The sequence below is a fragment of the Delphinapterus leucas genome, chromosome X, assembly GCF_059928025.1.
Source record: "Delphinapterus leucas isolate spDelLeu-1000000601 "Yukka" chromosome X, BTC_Dleu_Yukka2, whole genome shotgun sequence".
Lineage (NCBI taxonomy): Eukaryota > Metazoa > Chordata > Mammalia > Artiodactyla > Monodontidae > Delphinapterus > Delphinapterus leucas.
Window position 1 is genome coordinate 112,604,725 of NC_143150.1, and position 16,406 is coordinate 112,621,130.

General features: G+C 40.1%; 1 non-coding gene across 1 annotated transcript; it reads left to right on the plus strand.

The window, feature by feature from the left end:
- The first annotated feature begins 6,238 nt into the window (after nt 1-6,238).
- Nucleotides 6,239-6,344, plus strand: LOC115803573 (U6 spliceosomal RNA). The gene has a single exon (XR_004024307.1). It is a non-coding gene; the product is annotated as a U6 spliceosomal RNA (small nuclear RNA).
- The last annotated feature ends 10,062 nt before the right edge of the window (nt 6,345-16,406 follow it).

Below are 16,406 nucleotides of genomic sequence, written 5' to 3' on the forward strand. Positions count from 1 at the left end.
GTCTCTTCAATAAATGGTGTTGGGAAAGCTGGACAGCTACATGTAAATAATGAACTTAGAGCACTCCCTCATACCATATACAAATATAAACTCAAAATGGTTTAAAGACCTACATATAAGGGCTTCCCTAGTGGCGCAGTGGTTAAGAATCCGCCTGCCAATGCAGGGGACACAGGTTCAAGCCCTGGCCCAGGAAAATCCCACATGCCGCGGAGCAACTAAGCCCGTGCACCACAACTACTGAGCCTGCGCTCTAGAGCCCGCGAACCACAACTACTGAGCCCGCAAGCCCCAACTACTGAGCCCGTGTGCCACAACTACTGAAGCCCGCACGCCTAGACCCTGTGCTTCGCAACAAGAGAAGCCACTGCAATGAGAAGCCCGCACACCACAACGAAGAGTAGCCCCCACTCGCGGCAAGTAGAGAAAGCCCGCGTGCAGCAACAAAGACCCAACACAGCCAAAAATAAATAAATAAAATAAATTTATTTTTAAAAAAAGACCTACCTATAAAACATGACTCCATAAAACTCCTAGAAGAGAAAATAGGCGAAACTTTCTCTGACATAAATCACAGCAGTATTTTTTTAAATCTGTCTCCCAAGGCAAAAGAAATAAAAGCAAAAATAAACAAATGGGACCTAATCAAACTTAAAAGCTTTAGCACAGCAAAGGAAACCATCAACAAAATGAAAAGGCAACCTGTGGAATGGGAGAAAATATTTGCAAACGATGCATCTGACAAGGGGTAACTATCTAAAATATACAAACAGCTCATACATCTCAATATCAAAAAAGAAAACAACCCAATCAAAAAATGGGCAGAAGACCTAAATAGACGTTTCTCCAAAAAAGACATAGAGATGGCCAATGGGCACATGAAAAGATGCTCAACATCGCTAATCATTAGAGAAATGCAAATCAAAACTACAATGAGGTACCACCTCACACTGGTCAGAATGGCCATCATCAAAAAGTCTACAAATAATAAATGCTGGAGAGGGTGTAGAGAAGAAGGAACCCTCCTACACTGTTGGTGGGAATGTAAACTGGTGCAGTCACTACAGAAAACAGTATGGAGTTTCCTTAAAAAACTAAAAATAGAGCTACCATACGATCCAGCAATCCCAATCCTGAGTATATATCCGGAAAAAATGAAAACTCTAAGTCAAAAAGATACATGCACCCCAATGTTCACAGCAGCACAATTTATAACATACAAGACATGGAAACAACACAAGTGCCCACCAACAGACAACTGGCTTAAGAAGATGTGGTACTTATAGACAATGGAATATAACTCAGCCTTGAAAAGAATGAAATATTGCCACTTGCAGCAACATGGATGTACCTAGAGAATATTGTATTCAGTGAAGTAAGTCAGACAGAAAAAGACAAATACTATATGATATCACTTATATGTGGAATCTAAAAATAATACAAATGAATCTATATACAAAACAGAAACAGACTCACAGACATAGAAAACAAACTTATGGTTACCAAAGGGGAGAGGGAGGGAGGGAGGGACAAAATAGGAGTATGAGATTAACAGATACAAACGACTATACATAAAATAGCTAGGCAACAAGGATTTACTGTATAGCACAGGGAATCATATTCCATACCTTGCAATAACTTAAAACGGAATACAATCAGAAAAAAAATAACTGAATCACTTTGTTATACACCTAAAACTAACACAATATTATAAATCAACTATACTTCAGTAAAAAATAATATCATTAATAAGTCTTGCTATTTAATAGCTCCCTGGAAAGAAACATGTATACTAGACAATATACCATTTTTCCCCCCTCAGTGCCCATGCAACCTTTACAAAAATTGAATACATGGATACAACTGCACCAACAGTGGCACTTAAACAGGGTTCAATTACTAAAGAAGACTCACAGGACCCAAAATGACAAAACTTACAAATGTACAGTTTATTACAGGGAAAGGACACACTATAGCAAGAGTATGAAAGTCAGAATATACATCACAGCATATGATTCATAGCAGGGGTCTAGAAAGGCCAAGTGTAGGCTCCTATTGTTTTTTTTCCTCTTTTCCCACAAGATATTCTGTACTCATCTTGTATCTTCCTGCCCCAGTGCTAGAATTAGCCATTTCTTCAAGGAGCCCTGATTCCATTTATGGGAGAAAGGTATTTAGAAACAAAGATTTGGATGTTAGGTGTGCTTACTGCTGCTGGGGTGCCACTGTTTCTAGGCCATTTCAACAGTCAGAGCCAGGAACTATATCTAAGTATACCACCCTACATATACAGACATACCTACATTTCTGTATCTATTTACCAACTAGAGTACAGTATTTATGTACAGTTCTTTTTGTTGGTAGCCTTACATTACCTAGTCAAAACACAGGCTTTCTTTTCTTTCTTTTTTTTTTTTAATATACTGGGGTATAATAGCCAAACAGCATTATACTAGTTTCAGGTATATAACATAATGACTCGATATATGTATATATTACAAAATGATTCCCACAATAAGTCTAGTTAACATCCATCACCACACAAAGTTACAGATTTTTTTCTTGTTATGAGAACTTTTAAGATCTACTCTCTTAGCAACTTTCAAATATGCAATATAGTAGTATTAACTATTATTAACTGAAGCACAAAATGAAACAAAAAGATTCATGTAAATGAAGTGGAAATATATAAAACAAATGCAAATCAAGAGAAATCAAAGATGAAAATACATCACTAGAATTTGAAATTTTAAAAAATGTCACCATGCTGTACATTATAGCTCCGTGACTTGTTTATTTGTAACTGAAAGTTTATACCTTTTGACCCCCTTCACCCATTTCACCCACTCCTCACCCCTCGCCTCTGGGAGCCACCAGTCTGTTCTCTGTACCTATGAGCTTGAAAACACTGTTTTTCAGTTTCTTAGCAACTTTTCCCCCTACCCTCTTTAGTGAAGTTGTCATACATTTTGAACACAATTAAATTATTTTGTCACACTCTGAGATCATTAACGACCAAAGTGATTTTTAAAAATTTGCATACCATAAAGTTCATGCTTGGTGGTGCACCATTCTACAGGTTTTGACAATTGTAGAGTCATGTATCCACTACCCCTTGTGCAGCCCATTACATACTCAATCCTTCCCTCTCCCCCAATCCCTGGCAACCACTGATCTGCTTTCCTAGTCCTGTTGTAAACTAAATAGTGATATGGAAAGCTAGCCATGTCCTAATCCCCACAAGGGTTGAATATTATATCATATGGCAAAGGGGATTTTGCAGATGTGATTATCCAGGTGGGTCCTAAATGTAATCACAAGGGTCCTTAAAGAGGGCAGCAAGAAAGTCAAAGGATGTAGTACGAGACATGAGGATGGAAGCAAGAGGTTGGAGTGATGTGAGGAAGGAGTCACAAGCTAAGGAATACAGGTGGCCTCCAGAAACTAGAAAAGGCATGGAAAATAAATTCTCCCCTAGAGGTTCAAGAAGAAACCAGCCCAACCTTGACTTTATTTAGCCTAGTTAAACTGATTTCAGATTTCTGGCCTCCAGAATTGTAAGAGGATAAACTTGTGGTAATTTTTTATAGCAGCAATAGGAAACTAATACACATATCTTTAGTCTTGCCTTTTTCAAAATGCCATATGAATAGAATCATACAATACTTTTGGGTCTTTGGGGTCTAGCTTCTTTCGCTTGGCAAAATGCATTTAAGATTCGTCCATGCTTATGTTATGTATATTTTACTACTTAAAAAAAAGGATTCATTCATGTTATTGAGTGAATCAATAGATCTTTCTTTCTTATGACTGACTAGTATTCCATTGTATGCATGTACCAGTTTGTTTATCCACTCACCTGTTGAAGGACATCTGGTTGTTTCCAGTTTTTGATAAAGATGCTATAAACATTTGCATACAAGTTTTTGTGTGTACATAAATTTTTATTTCACTTGGCTATGAAAGACAGACAACTCATAAGGGACTTCCCTGGTAGTTCAGTGGTAAAGAATCCGCCTTCCAACGCAAGGGACGTGGGTTCGATCCCTGGCCGGAGAACTAAGATCTCACATGCCTCGGGGCAACTAAGCCCGCACGCCACAACTATTGAGGTCGCACGCCTCAATGGGAGAGCCCGCGTGTCGCAAACTATAGAGCCCATGCGCCCTGGAGCCCATTCGCCACTAGAGAGAGAAAACCTGCAAGCCACAACTAGAGAGAAGACCGCGCACTGCAACGAAGAGACTGCGCGGTAACAAAAAGATCCGGTGTGCAGCAGCTAAGACCCGAGGCAGCCAAAAACATAAGGAAAATAAATAAATAAAATAAATATTAAAAAGACAAATCATAGGGATTCATAGCTTTTACGCCATGGAGATGTCGATTTAAATATCATTACCAGGGAAACATATTACTAAATAATACAAACAAAAAGAGTTAACAGGCTTTTTAAGGCCAAGGTTACATTCACAGAACAAGCCATAAGTTCTCAGTTCCAGATGGCTTACAAGTCCCCTTTGTTAGAAATAACATTTTCAAGGACATTTTAAGAAACCAGAATATCTTCTTATTCTGTTGCTGGGATTCCTTACACCAGCAGTTAGGAAGGGCCTGTGGTTTTTCAGACTAAATGATGAAATTCCATTATTTAGAACTGTGAGAAATAAGGACAGTTCTAAGAAGATTAAAACTTACTATGGAAAGGAAAGGGGCAAAATAGAATTACAAACAATTGGAATAGGAGCATGTAATGTTACCCACCCCTAGTCCTTAGTATTGTTTGCTATGAAACTTCGTCAAATAGTTTCATGAAGTCATTAAAATTTACCTGTTTTTTCCAACAGATATGCAGTGACACTTCTGCCAGGGGAGTTTTGCCTGAATAGAGAAAAAAAATAAGCCATTCAAACATAAAAGTGGCAATATTTTTCCTTAAGGGACCAAAACTACAGAGGAGGAACTCTGAGTTGCACCCCTCAATGTGAAATCAGGTTCAAGTCATGTAATATGCAAAAGGCTTGTAAAACCAACCACAAAGTGTGTAACAAATATTTGTCAGGGTACGGGATTTTCTCCTACTTACAAGCTAACAAGTTAGCCTGTTACTATTTCCTGGGTGCCAGCAGCACAGTAAGCAGTATGAGCACCGTCAGCATATTTCTGTGGGTTCCCCACATCCCCAGGTCCAACAGGGGGCCATGCAGAGGGGCCAGGTGGACACAGTGCATGTCTGCGTCACAGCCGCAGGATATTGGCCTTGGGAAATTCACATCTTTTACAGCAAGCCTGCTCTTTATCCCAGAGGGAAATATCACCTCATCCCTCAAGACAGCTCCCTGCAAACACAGCCCTGAGAAATGAGCCAGGTAAAGTGGTCAGGGCCTTGCATTCTTGCCATATAAAACAAGAACAAGCAGGGCCACTCTGGGCTGTGTCAGATTGTATCTCCCAATAATATTATGCCCAGAGAGAAGAGAGGCCATCTCTCCTTCCACATGAAGTGAACAATAAGACGTACTGCCCAAAGTTTTGTCCCTAGAATATTTTCTTTTACCACTATTTTTCAGTGGTAAAATAGAGGCTAGAATGCAGCTACATTCTGCCTTTATCTAGTTCCAGCAAACTGTGCAAAAACCAGGCCTGTGCTTTTTCTCTGTTAACCAGTCATAGAGAACTCTCTAGGAAGCCATAAATGCGGATTAAGTGAGAAGTTGATCGGTAGGAACAAGTACTGGAGGAGTTTAAAACACCTCTTCAGGCAGTTTACTTGTGCCTTCTGACTAGCTTGGACTCAATCGTATATATAACGTTATCATTTTCAAACAGAATACCTCTGTCACATCCAACTTTATGTTTCCATGGATCAGATAACACCTAGTTCTTGATGGTCATTTCAAGTAGCATACCTCACTCTCCTTTTACCTTCCAGATCTCCTGCCCGTGCTTTCCAATGAGTGAACCCACCCAGAAGCTAGAGGGCTAGGAAACCTGTTGATACAGTCCCTTCCCAGGGCCAGGGGAGGTAGAGAGGGGTGGAGTGAATCTCGAAGGGCAAATGGAAGATATCCAGCACAGCCCATAAATGGCATTGATGTCATTGGTGTGATTTTCTAAAACATTAAACCATTCTTGGTAACGTTCCAAACAAAACAACACACACTCCTTTCAATTTACACAGTAGTTCCGTTCCTGGAAAATTCCAGGATATTAAAACTGTTCAGAAAATACTTTTGAGTTATGCTCGCTTCAGCAGCAATATACTAAAATTGGAATTATACAGAGAAGATTAGCATGGCCCCTGAACCAGAATGACATGCACATTTGTGGAAGCGTCCCATATTTTTAAAAGTAAATTTTAGAAAAAGAAAAAAGTACTTTGACTTTACATGTAAAATGAGGTTAGGCTTAGGCTGAGACAATCACAAATAGGTTTCTCATACACACGACTGGCTAGGGGAACATTTGAAAATTATGTAAGGTTTAGAAAAATTCATCCCTGTGAATGTCACATGCATTGAAGGACATATGACATTCTTGGCCCCTGCCCTCTAAATGCCAGGAGATTCCTGCCAGGGGATTCCTGCCAGGGGATTCCTGTCAATCACTGTAACAACCAAAATAGCCCCATGTGTTTTCAAAGCATACCCTTGGTGGTACTGCCCCCAGTGAGACCCTCTCCTAAGGTGAAACATTCATCCTTACAGAATTTGAGTCTGATACTTCATCCCCTTAGCGGCTGGGGGAGACAATAAATGGGAGAAATGACTTTTCAATTCATGGGTCCTTGTTCGATCCAATATACAAAAGTCTCTGACCCAGCTACCAAACACTTGCTGCCATTTCTAGCAACATACTGTGAATTTGAATTTTATGATTTAATATAAATAAAAAGTAAGAAGGGCTTCCCTGGTGGCGCAGTGGTTGAGAGTCCGCCTGCCGATGCAGGGGACACGGGTTCGTGCCCTGGTGTGGGAAGATCCCACATGCCGCGGAGCGGCTGGGCCCATGAGCCATGGCCGCTGAGCCTGCGCGTCCGGAGCCTGTACTCCGCAACGGGAGAGACCACAACAGTGAGAGGCCCGCGTACCGCAAAAAAAAAAAAAAAAAAAAAAGTAAGAAAATAACTGGATGCGAAGCTCAAGCTTCACATGGAGCCAGGTAAAGTTTATAAATAACCACATTTCATGTCACTTGAAATTAAACTATAACACTTTTCTAGTTTTAACTTACACATTTTAGGTAACACATACACATTATATAAAATTATAAAATAGACACAAAAATAAAAAGTAAAAACATAATATTCTGTGGTAGACAGAATAATGGCCCCCCTCAAAGATGTCCATGACCTAATCCCTGGAACCATTTACATGGCAAAAGGGATTCTAAAGATGTGACTAGGGACTCCCCAGGTGGTCCAGTGGTAGAGAATCCACCTCCCAACTCAGGGGACGTGTGCTCTATCCCTGGTCAGGGAACTAAGTTCCCACATGCAGCAGGGCAACTAAGCCCGCGCGCCACAACTAACTGAGCTCTTGTGCCTCATCTAGAGCATACGTGCTGCAAACTACAGAGCCCATGCGCTCTGGAACCCACGCACCACAACTACAGAGCCCACACGCCACAACTAGAGAGAAGTCCGCACACCACAATGAACAGCCCACGAGCCACAATGAAAGATCCCACGTGCCTCAACGAAGATCTCGGGTGCCACAACAAAGACCCAACACAGCCAAAAAGAAATAAAATAATTAATTAATTAATCTTTTTATTTTATTTTTTATACAGCAGGTTCTTATTAGTCATCAATTTTATACACATCAGTGTATACATCTCAATCCAAATCTCCCAATTCATCACACCACCATCCCCACCCCCCTGTGGCTTTCCCTCCTGGTGTCCATACGTTTGTTCTCTACATCTGTGTCTCAAATTCTGCCCTGCAAACCGGTTCATCTGTACCGTTTTTCTAGGTTCCACATACATGTGTTAATATACGATATTTGTTTTTCTCTTTCTGACTTGCTTCACTCTATATGACAGTCTCTAGATCCATCCACGTCTCAACAAATGACCCAATTTCGTTCCTTTTTATGGCTGAGTAATATTCCACTGTATAAATGTACCACATCTTCTTTACCCATTCGTCTGTCAATGGGCATTTAGGTTGCTTCCATGACCTGGCTATTGTAAATAGTGCTGTAATGAACATTGGGGTGCATGTGTCTTTTTGAATTATGGTTTTCTCTGGGTATATGGCCAGTAGTGGGATTGCTGGATCATATGGTAATTCTATTTTCAGTTTTTTAAGTAACCTCCACACTGTTCTCCATAGTGGCTGTATCAATTTATATTCCCACCAACAGTGCAAGAAGGTTCCCTTTTTCCCACACCCTCTCCAGCATTAGTTGTTTGTAGATTTTCTGATGACGCCCATTCTAACTGGTGTGAGGTGATACCTCATTTGTAGTTTTGATTTGCATTTCTCTAATAATTAGTGATGTTGAGCAGCTTTTCATGTGCTTCTTAGCCATCTGTAGGTCTTCTTTGGAGAAATGTCTATTTAAGTTTTCTGCCCATTTTTGGATTGGGTCATTTGTTTCTTTAATATTGAGCTGCATGAGCTGTTTATATATTTTGGAGATTAATCCTTTGTCTGTTGATTCGTTTGCAAATATTTTCTCCCATTCTGAAGGTTGTCTTTTCATCTTGTTTATGGTTTCCTTTGCTTTGCAAAAGACTTTAAGTTTCATTAGGTCCCATTTGTTTATTTTTGTTTTTATTTCCATTACTCTAGAAGGTGGATCAAAAAAGGTCTTGCTGTGATTTATGTCATAGAGGGTTCTTCCTATGTTTTCCTCTAAGAGTTTCATAGTGTCCGGTCTTACATTTAGGTCTCGAGTCCATTTTGAGCTTATTTTTGTGTATGGTGTTAGGAGATGTTCTAATCTCATTCTTTTACATGTAGCTGTCCAGTTTTCCCAGCACCACGTATTGAAGAGACTGTCTTTCCTCCATTGTATATCCTTGCCTCCTTTGTCATAGATTAGTTGACCATAGGTGCATGGGTTTATCTCTGGGCTTTCTATCCTGTTCCATTGATCTATATTTCTGTTTTTGTGCCAGTACAATATTGTCTTGATTACTGTAGCTTTGTAGTATAGTCTGAAGTCACGAGTCTGACTCCTCCAGCTCCGTTTTTTTCCCTCAAGACTGCTTTGGCTATTCGGGGCCTTTTTTGTCTCCATACAAATTTTACGATTCTTTGTTCTAGTTCCATAAAAAGTGCCATTAGTAATTTGATAGGGATTGTATTGAATCTGTAGATTGCTTTGGGTAGTATAGTCATTTTCACAAGATTGAGTCTTCCAATCCAAGGACATGGTATATCTCTCCATCTGTGTCATCTTTGATTTCTTTCATCAGCGTCTTATAGTTTTCTGCATACAGGTCTTTTGTCTCCCTAGGTAGGTTTATTCCTAGGTATTTTATTCTTTTTGTTGCAGTGGTAAAAGGGAGTGTTTCCTTAATTTCTCTTTCAGATTTTTCACCATTAGTGTACAGGAATGCAAGAGATTTCTGGGCATTGATTTTGTATCCTGCAACTTTACCAAATTCACTGATTAGCTCTAGTAGTTTTCTGGTGGCATCTTTAGGATTCTCTATGTATAGTATCATGTCATCTGCAAAAAGTGACAGTTTTACTTCTTCTTTTCCAACTTGTATTCCTTTTATTTCTTTTTCTTCTGTAATTGCCGTGGCTAGGACTTCCAAAACTATGTTGAATAATAGTGGTGAGAGTGGACATCCTTGTCTTGCTCCTGATGTTAGAGGAAATGTTTTCAGTTTTTCACCATTGAGAATGATGTTTGCTGTGGGTTTGTCGTATATGGCCTTTATTATGTTGAGGTAGGTTCCCTCTATGCCCATTTTCTGGAGAGTTTTTGTCATAAATCGGTGTTGAATTTTGTCACAAGCTTTTTCTGCATCTATTGAGATGATCATATGGTTTTTCCTTTTCAATTTGTTAATATAGTATATCACATTGATTGATTTGCGTATATTGAAGAATCCTTGCATCCCTGGGGTAAATCCCACTTGATCATGGTGTATGATCCCTCTAATGTGTTGTTGGATTCTGTTTGCTATTATTTTGTTGAGGATTTTTGCATCTATATTCATCAATGATATTGGTCTATAATTTTCTTTTTTTGTATATTTGTCTGGTTTTGGTATCAGGGTGATGGTGGCCTCATAGAATGAGTTTGGGAGTGTTCCTTCCTCTGCAATTTTTTAGAAGAGTTTGAGAAGGATGGGTGTTAGCTCTTCTCTAAATGTTTGATAGAATTCACCTGTGAAGCCATCTGGTCCTGGACTTTTGTTTGTTGGAAGATTTTTAATCACGGTTTCAATGTCATTACTTGTGATTGGTCTGTTCATATTTTCTATTTCTTCCTGTTTCAGTTTTAGAAGATTATACCTTTCTAAGAATTTGTCCATTTCCTCCAGGTTGTCCATTTTATTGGCATAGAGTTGCTTGTAGTAGTCTCTTAGGATGCTTTGTATTTCTGCAGTGTCTGTTGTAACTTCTCCTTTTTCATTTCTAATTTTATTGATTTGAGTCCTCTCCCTCTTTTTCTTGATAAGTCTAGCTAATGGTTTATCAATTTTGCTTATCTTCTTAAAGAACCAGCTTTTAGTTTTATTGATCTTTGGTATTGTTTTGTTTGTATTTCATTTATTTCTGCTCTGATCGTTATGATTTCTTTCCTTCTGCTAACTTCGGGTTTTGTTTGTTCTTCTTTCTCTAGTTCCTTTAGGTGTAAGGTTAGATTGTTTATTTGAGATTTTTCTGGTTTCTTGAGGTAGACTTGTAAAGCTATAAACTTCCTTCTTAGAACTGCTTTTGCTGCATCCCCTAGGTTTTGGATTATCATGTTTTCATTGTCATTGGTCTTTCGGTATTTTTTGATTTCCTCTTTGATTTCTTCAGTGATGTCTTGGTGATTTAGTAACATATTGTTTAGCCTCCATGTGTTTGTGTTTTTTACGTTTTTTTCCCTGTAATTCATTTCTAATCTCATAGCATTGTGGTCAGAAAAGATGCTTGATATGATTTCAGTTTTCTTAAATTTACTGAGGCTTGATTTGTGACCCAAGATGTGATCTGTCCTGGAGAATGTTCTGTGCACACTTGAGAAGAAAGTGTAATCTGCTGTTTTTGGATGGAATGTCCTATAAATATCAATTAAACCTATCTGGTCTACTGTGTCATTTAAAGCTTCTGTTTCCTTAGTTATTTTCATTTTGGATGATCTGTCCATTGGTGTGAGGTGTTAAAGTCCCCCACTATTATTGTGTTACTGTCGATTTTCTCCTTCATAGCTGTTAGCAGTTGTCTTATGTATTGAGGTGCTCCTATGTTGGGTGCATATATATTTATAATTGTTATATCTTCTTCTTGGATTGATTCCTCGATCATTATGTAGTGTCCTTCCTTGTTCTTGTAACATTCTTTAAGGTTTATTTTATCTGATATGAGTATTGCTACTCCAGCTTTCTTCTGATTTCCATTTGCATGGAATATCTTTTTCCATCCCCTCACTTTCAGTCTGTATGTGTCCCTAGGTCTGAAGTGGGTCTCTTGTAGACAGCATATATATGGGTCTTGTTTTTGTATCCATTCAGCAAGCCTGTGTCTTTTGGTTGGAGCATTTAATCCATTCACGTTTAAGGTAATTATCGAAATGTATGTTCCTATGACCATTTTCTTAATTGTTTTGGGTTTGTTTTTGTAGGTCCTTTTCTTCTCTTGTGTTTACCACTTAGAGCAGTTCCTTTAGCATTTGTTGTAGAGCTGGTTTGGTGGTGCTGAACTCTCTTAGCTTTTGCTTGTCTGTAAAGCTTTTGATTTCTCCATCGAATCTGAATGAGATCCTTGCTGGGTAGAGTAATCTTGGTTGTAGGTTCTTCCCTTTCATCACTTTAAGTATATCATGCCACTCCCTTCTGGCTTGTAGCGTTTCTGCTGAGAAATCAGCTGTTAACCTTATGGGAGTTCCCTTGTATGTTATTTGTCATTTTTCCCTTGCTGCTTTCAATAATTTTTCTTAGTCTTTAATTTTTGCCAATTTGATTACTACGTGTCTCGGCATATTTCTCCTTGGGTTTATCCTGTATGGGACTTGCTGAGCTTCCTGGACTTGGGTGGCTATTTCCTTTCCCATGTTAGGGAAGTTTTCAACTATAATCTCTTCAAATATTTTCTCGAGTCCTTTCTCTCTCTCTCCTCCTTCTGGGACCCCTATAATGCGAATGTTGTTCCATTTAATGTTGTCCCAGAGGCCTCTTAGGCTGTCTTCATTTCTTTTCATTCTTTTTTCTTTTTTCTGTTCCGCAGCAGTGAATTCCACTATTCTGTCTTCCAGGTCACTTATCCGTTCTTCTGCCTCAGTTATTCTGCTATTGATTCCTTCTAGTGTAGTTTTCATTTCAGTTATTGTATTGTTCATCTCTGTTTGTTTGTTCTTTAATTCTTCTAGGTCTTTGTTAAACAATTCTTGCATCTTCTCGATCTTTGCCTCCATTCTTTCTCCGAGGTCCTGGATCACCTTCACTATCATTATTCTGAATTCTTTTTCTGGAAGATCGCCTATCTCCACCTCACTTAGTTTTTCTGGGGTTTTATCTTGTTCCTTCATCTGGTACATAGCTCTCTGCCTTTTCATCTTGTCTATCTTTCTGTGAATGTGGTTTTTGTTCCACAGGCTGCAAGACTGTAGTTCTTCTTGCTTCTGCTGTCTGCCCTCTGGTGGATGAGGCTATCTAAGAGGCTTGTGTAAGTTTCCTGATGGGAAGGACTGGTGGTGGGTAGAGCTGATTGTTTCTCTGGTGGGCAGAGCTCAGTAAAACTTTAATCCGCTTGTCTGCTGATGGGTGAGGCTGGGTTCCCTCCCTGTTGGTTGTTTGGCCTGAGGCGACCCAACACTGGAGCCTACCCGGCCTCTTTGGTGGAGCTAATGGCAGGCTCTGGGAAGGCTCACGCCCCAGAGTATTTCCCAGAACTTCTGCTGCCAGTGTCCTTGTCCCCACGGTGAGCCACAGCCACCCCCCACCTCTCAGGAGACCCTTCAACACTAGCAGGTAGGTCTAGTTCAGTCTCCCCTGGGGTCACTGCTCCTTCCCCTGGCACTCAATGCGCACACTACTTTGTGTGTGCCCTCCAAGAGTGGAGTCTCTGTTTTCCCCAGTCCTGTCCAAGTCCTGCAATCAAATCCCACTAGCCTTCAAAGTCTGATTGTCTAGGAATTCCTCCCCCCGTTGCTGGACCCCCAGGTTGGGAAGCCTGATGTGGGGCTCAGAACCTTCACTCCAGTGGGTGGACTTCTGTGGTATAAGTGTTCTCCAGTCTGTGAGTCACCCACCAGCAGTTATGGGATTTGGTTTTACTGTGATTGCGCCCCTCTTACCGTCTCATTGTGGCTTCTCCTTTGTCTTTGGATGTGGGGTATCTTTTTTGGTGAGTTCTAGTGTCTTCTTGTTGATGATTGTCCAGCAGCTAGTTGTGATTCTGGTGTTCTCACAAGAGGGAGTGAGAGCATGTCCTTCTACTCTGCCATCTTGGTTCATACCTCCAATAAATCTTTAAAGATGTGATTAAGTGAAGGATCTTTTTATAAAATTTTTAAAAATAAATTTATTTATATTTTATTTATTTCTTTTTGGCTGTGTTGTGTGCAGCCCGGTGTGCGGGCTTCTCATTGTGGTGGCTTCTCTTGTTGCAGAACATGGGCTCTAGACATGCAGGCTGCAGTAGTTGCAACATGCCGGCTCAGTAGTTGCAGTGCGTGGGCTCTAGGATGCACGGGTTTCAGTAGTTGTGGCACGCAGGCTCAGTAGTTGTGGCTTGCGTGCTCTAGAGCACAGGCTCAGTAGTTGTGGCACACGGGCTTAGTTGTTCCGTGGCATGTGGGATCTTCCCGGTCCAGGGATCGAACCTGTGTCCCCTGCATTGGCAGACGGATTCTTAACCACTGCACCACCAGGGAAGTCCCGATCTTTTATTATTATTTATGTATTTATTTATTATTTGGTTGCACCAGATCTTAGTTGCAGCAGATGGGCTCCTTAGTTGTGGCTCGTGGGCTCCTTAGTTGTGGCATGCAAACTCTTAGTTGCAGCATGCATGTGGGATCTATTTCCCTGACCAGGGATCAAACCCGGGTCCCCTGCACTGAGTGCCACCAGGGAAGTCCCTAAATGAAGGACCTTGATGGAGAGATAATCCTGGATGATCCATGTGGGCCTAATGTAATCACAGGGGTTCTTATAAAAGGGAAGCAGGAGGATCAGAAGGCAGAGAAGGTGATGTGGTGATCGAAACAGATACTGAGTGATGTGCAGTCAGAGCCAAGGAATGCTAGGAGCCTCTAGAAGCTGGAAGAGGCAAGGAATGGATTCTCCCCTTGAGACTCCAAAAGGAACCAGCCTCGCAGACACCTTGATTTTAGTCCCATAAGACTCATTTTATACTTCTGGCCTCCAAACCTATGAGAGAATAAATTTGTATTGTTTTAAGCTACTAATCTGTGGTAATTTGTTTCAGCAACAATAAGATGTTCATAAACAACCCCCTCCCCCGCCAACCAAAACAGAGGTCCACAATTGTTAACACCTTAGTACCTGTACTTCGAGATCTTTTCCTATACTATTATGTGTGTGTGTATGTATTTTTTACAAGAATGGATCACAGTGTACATGCTATTTTATAACCTGCTTTTTTTAAGTCAACAAACTCTGTCTTTCCATTTCATCAAATACCTAGACTATATTAAAAATTTCCCAAATAACACAAAAATGTCCTTATCAGTTGTTTGCTCCAATCACTATCTGTTCAAGGACCACCCATAGCATATAATTATTAGGTACCTTTCGTTACAGTGTTGACTATTAGAGAGATGGTCCTACAGTTGTTCTGAGGACATACCACCTTCTGGGTTTGTTTAGTTGCTACCTCTTGGTGCTATTTAGTTTGTTCTTCTATTTGTTATTTTCTGTAAAAGTCTTATTAAACATTTTTGGCTAGAATACTTTATAGGCGATGGGTATTCATATTGAATTGCATTAGGGGAAACACATAATATATGGTTAATCCATTAATAACCTTAAGATTGATTACTCGGTTAAAGTGATGACTGCTTAATCCCTCCATTTTACAATTATATTTTTGCCCTGAAACTAGGAAGTGACCATTTTCCTTTTGCATTTTAAAAACATCCAGTGCCATCCATTCAGTTTAACACCAGTTGATAACCATGATGATGATGATAGTGATCCTGATAATTTCTTTAAAGTTTGTGATGTTTTTCAAAATCTATCATCTTGTCTACATTTACTAATTGGCATTCTTCTGTGAAGTAGACCTTCCCTCATCAACTGGGGATATTTGGTTACCTGAAACACAGATTCCACTGAAAAGGCAGGATAAAATGCTTACTTATTTACTATTAACTACCAATTTTCATAGTAAGTAGTTGATTTAATAGCTGCCTCAAATGGTGACAAATAAAATTTTTCAGACTTTCTCTATTTTGAACATCATTATCAAATCACGGGTTTTCATAGAATCCGTTTATTTCAATTAATTGCCACCATTAGTCTTTATAATGTTCTAAATGTCATGGCTGTGGCCAGTGGAACATAACCCCATTGATCTTCAAGAACTTTATGGATTTCTAGCACAACAAAATGTCCCTAGCTTTCCTTGTACTTTCTGTGTCCCAGCCTTGGAATAAACTATTTCTCCAAAAGCACCCAGCTTCCCTTTAAGGCAGAATGGCTTTTCAGAGGCCACAACCTGAGCACGAGGCGGTGTTCATTATTACTGAGGTGACGTTGCTTTTAGGTCACTTCAATGGACAGAGCTAAAAAAAACACACATATTGTGGCAGACAGACTTTAGGGTGGCCCCCATAAGCCCTGTCTTCTGGTGTTCATACTTTTGTGTGTACCCCTCCTCCTGAAAGTGGGAAGAACTATGACTTTCTTCTAGTCAGTAGTATACGCCAAAGGTGACAGGATGCATATGATTCCACACATACACACACACAAATATATATGATTATAGTATGTATGATTAATGCCAGCCTTACAAGGAGACTATCTCCCTTGCTGGTTTTAAAGAAGACAACTGCCATGTTGTAAGCTGCCTATGGAGAAGGCCACTTGGCGAGGAACTAAGAGCAGCCTCTGGCTGACAGCCAGCAAGAAACTGAGGCCTTCAGTTCAGCAGCCTGCAAGGAATGAATAAACCTGCCAACAACCATGTGAGCTTGGAAGCAGATGTGACCAGCCTCGGCTGACACCTCGACTGACACCTCGACTGAAGCTTTGTTAGTCCCTGAAGC